Raw genomic sequence first — 3,723 nt, 5'->3', positions numbered from 1 at the left:
TGGACGTTAGCGTTGTAAATGGAGCAATCCCCACCACACCCACCACACCATGTTGAACGTTCCTTTGCACATGCGCAAACCACATAGTCCCGTTTGGACTTTTTAGGGCGTTAGGGAGAAATAACCAGGACTATATTTATGCTAAATAGTAAAGAAAAAGCCTTGTGATGAATTGCTGTAGCAGTAAAATAGAAACATCAACAGAATGAAGTGGTATAAGTGAAATTAAACTTATTTGAAATTAAACAATGAATTGACTTCATGTGCTAATGCAATGGTTCTCAAACTTTTTCGTGCCAAGGACCCCCAAATAGACACTTATTAGACCGCGGACCCCCATTTGAAAAGATAAGCCAGGGACCCCCATAAGAGAAGATTTTTACGGCTCTCTAGCAGTGATTTCAACCATTTTAATTTCAAGGACCCCCAGTTTGACATGCATTAGGCTACGGACCCCCATTTAATGGCATGTAGGTCTCTGGGACCCACTTTCATATTGTAAAATCAATGTTCATTTAACTCTGAGAGTGTACAAATGGAACCAAATGGACCTGTTAGGGTCCATTTGGTTACATTTGTACACTCTCAGAGTTACAGACCCATAAGGGTCCATTTGGTCCCTGTCCATCATTTAGCTGGGGACCCCCTGGAACCCCCTCAAGTACCCCTGGGGGTCCCCGGACCCCACTTTGAGACAATGTGCTAATGGTTATCAGCGGTAGGCCTGAAAGATGACGGTCATGGACATTCTTCAACCTGGTGTGATGAATTGCTCAATTTACAACTGTAACGTCTACACAAACGTACAGATTTCAAATATGAAGTGCTTACCTAAATGCCCAGGATGTTATACATGCCGACGTTTCAGCATGAGTACCCATATCTTCCGTATTGTTGGATAAAAAGCATTTTAATCCGATCGTCGGCCATTTTCGCATAGAGTTATAATGTGCAATACACCTCCCAACCGATAGGATCGCATAGTTGAAAGCTGATGAAAAGACGGAGAAAATGGCCGTCGATCGGATTAAAAGGCTTTTTATTGAACAATACTGAAGATATGGGTACTCAAGCTGGAACGTACACCATTTTAACATCCATGGCCTTTAGTTAAGCACTTCATATTTGAAATCTGATCGTTTATGACCTGGACGTTAGCGTTGTAAATGGAGCAATCCCCACCACACCCACCACACCATGTTGAACGTTCCTTTGCACATGCGCAAACCACATAGTCCCGTTTGGACTTTTTAGGGCGTTAGGGAGAAATAACCAGGACTATATTTATGCTAAATAGTAAAGAAAAAGCCTTGTGATGAATTGCTGTAGCAGTAAAATAGAAACATCAACAGAATGAAGTGGTATAAGTGAAATTAAACTTATTTGAAATTAAACAATGAATTGACTTCATGTGCTAATGCAATGGTTCTCAAACTTTTTCGTGCCAAGGACCCCCAAATAGACACTTATTAGACCGCGGACCCCCATTTGAAAAGATAAGCCAGGGACCCCCATAAGAGAAGATTTTTACGGCTCTCTAGCAGTGATTTCAACCATTTTAATTTCAAGGACCCCCAGTTTGACATGCATTAGGCTACGGACCCCCATTTAATGGCATGTAGGTCTCTGGGACCCACTTTCATATTGTAAAATCAATGTTCATTTAACTCTGAGAGTGTACAAATGGAACCAAATGGACCTGTTAGGGTCCATTTGGTTACATTTGTACACTCTCAGAGTTACAGACCCATAAGGGTCCATTTGGTCCCTGTCCATCATTTAGCTGGGGACCCCCTGGAACCCCCTCAAGTACCCCTGGGGGTCCCCGGACCCCACTTTGAGACAATGTGCTAATGGTTATCAGCGGTAGGCCTGAAAGATGACGGTCATGGACATTCTTCAACCTGGTGTGATGAATTGCTCAATTTACAACTGTAACGTCTACACAAACGTACAGATTTCAAATATGAAGTGCTTACCTAAATGCCCAGGATGTTATACATGCCGACGTTTCAGCATGAGTACCCATATCTTCCGTATTGTTGGATAAAAAGCATTTTAATCCGATCGTCGGCCATTTTCGCATAGAGTTATAATGTGCAATACACCTCCCAACCGATAGGATCGCATAGTTGAAAGCTGATGAAAAGACGGAGAAAATGGCCGTCGATCGGATTAAAAGGCTTTTTATTGAACAATACGGAAGATATGGGTACTCAAGCTGGAACGTACACAATTGTAACATCCGTGGCCTTTAGTTAAGCACTTCATATTTGAAATCTGATCGTTTATGTTAGCGTTGTAAATGGAGCAATCCACCACACCCCTCCCTTACCAAACTTAACAAATAAACTGATTTTTATCATTTAATAATGAATAAACACGATGGCCCAAATTACATTATCAATATCATTAAATAATTAATAATTAAACACAATGGCAACGCAATTTCGGTCAGCAAAAAATAAATTAAAGAATGAATAAATAAATACATTATAAAAAAAAAATCATATAAATTCACTGAAGGACGGGAAAATAAAAAATAAATTATAAATGTGACAATATAAATGTTATATAATCAAAATGCATTTAAAACCACCGCAATATTAGCCCATGTTGCCATGGCAACCTCTCAATACCATTAAATGGGACTTCTGCAGTAATTTTTGTAACCCGAGTCTGAAAGAGGTGGGCGGGGTGTCCGAGAGAACAGCCAATGGAGAAGACTTTCTATTAAATGGGGTTTTAGGAGTAATTTCGGTAACCTGGGTGAGCGGGGTTGCAGAGATTGTACAATTCCACCCCATAGAATGGGAACATTTGGAGCAATTCCTTTCCATTGAATGGGGTGATTCATAGTAGATCGGGTGCCAAATGATATGACTCCGTCTGACCAGAATGGAACAGAGCCTTCATTAGTATCATTGGTAACACCTGTGAATGTCTTACAATATGGCTGCTGTGCATAGAGCCTATTATTTCACGGCGGGCTGGGAACCACTGCCCTAGCCTGACTGTGCTATAGCTACTTTCAGCCCCCCACCACCACCCTACCCTCCTCTAGTGTCATGAGCCATGAAGGCCCTCTTTTCCCTGTTAAGCCTCAATTATACTTAGTTGCGTGCCAGTGTCGTGCTCGTGCTCAGTAAATAGCAGATCTACAAGCTTCTGAATTTGGAGGCATTATCGGCCAATTTTGAGCTGGGCATACAGAATATTTCAAATCACATCCTTCAATACCCCTAAAAACCACATTATGCGATATGCCAGCCTTAACACAGTACTGTCTGGGCCTGGCTCCCAGCCTTAACACAGTACTGTCTGGGCCTGGCTCCCATCACATCCAAAAGCTCTTATGATGCAGTCTGTCTCATTTGGCTGCCCTACATCCATATTTCACCAGCAGATGGCAATCATGTGCACCTATGGGCATATGAATCCATTTAAAAAACATTATATTTCTTTGGAATGTAAATGCACACACACAAATGTTTACACCAATAAAAATGCTAATATGTTCCCCTTGACAATTACACACATTTTCTCTGTAAACATCTCTATCTTTGTTTGTATCACACACACACACACACACACACACACACACACACACACACACACACACACACACACACACACACACACACACACACACACACACACACACACACACACACACACACACACACACACACACACACACACACACACACACAATAATACAGC

The sequence above is a fragment of the Gymnoscopelus microlampas genome, assembly GCF_963454915.1.
Source record: "Gymnoscopelus microlampas genome assembly, chromosome: 1".
Classification (NCBI taxonomy): domain Eukaryota; kingdom Metazoa; phylum Chordata; class Actinopteri; order Myctophiformes; family Myctophidae; genus Gymnoscopelus; species Gymnoscopelus microlampas.
The sequence above is the reverse complement of the archived record's forward strand: the minus strand, read 5'-3'. Positions refer to the sequence as shown.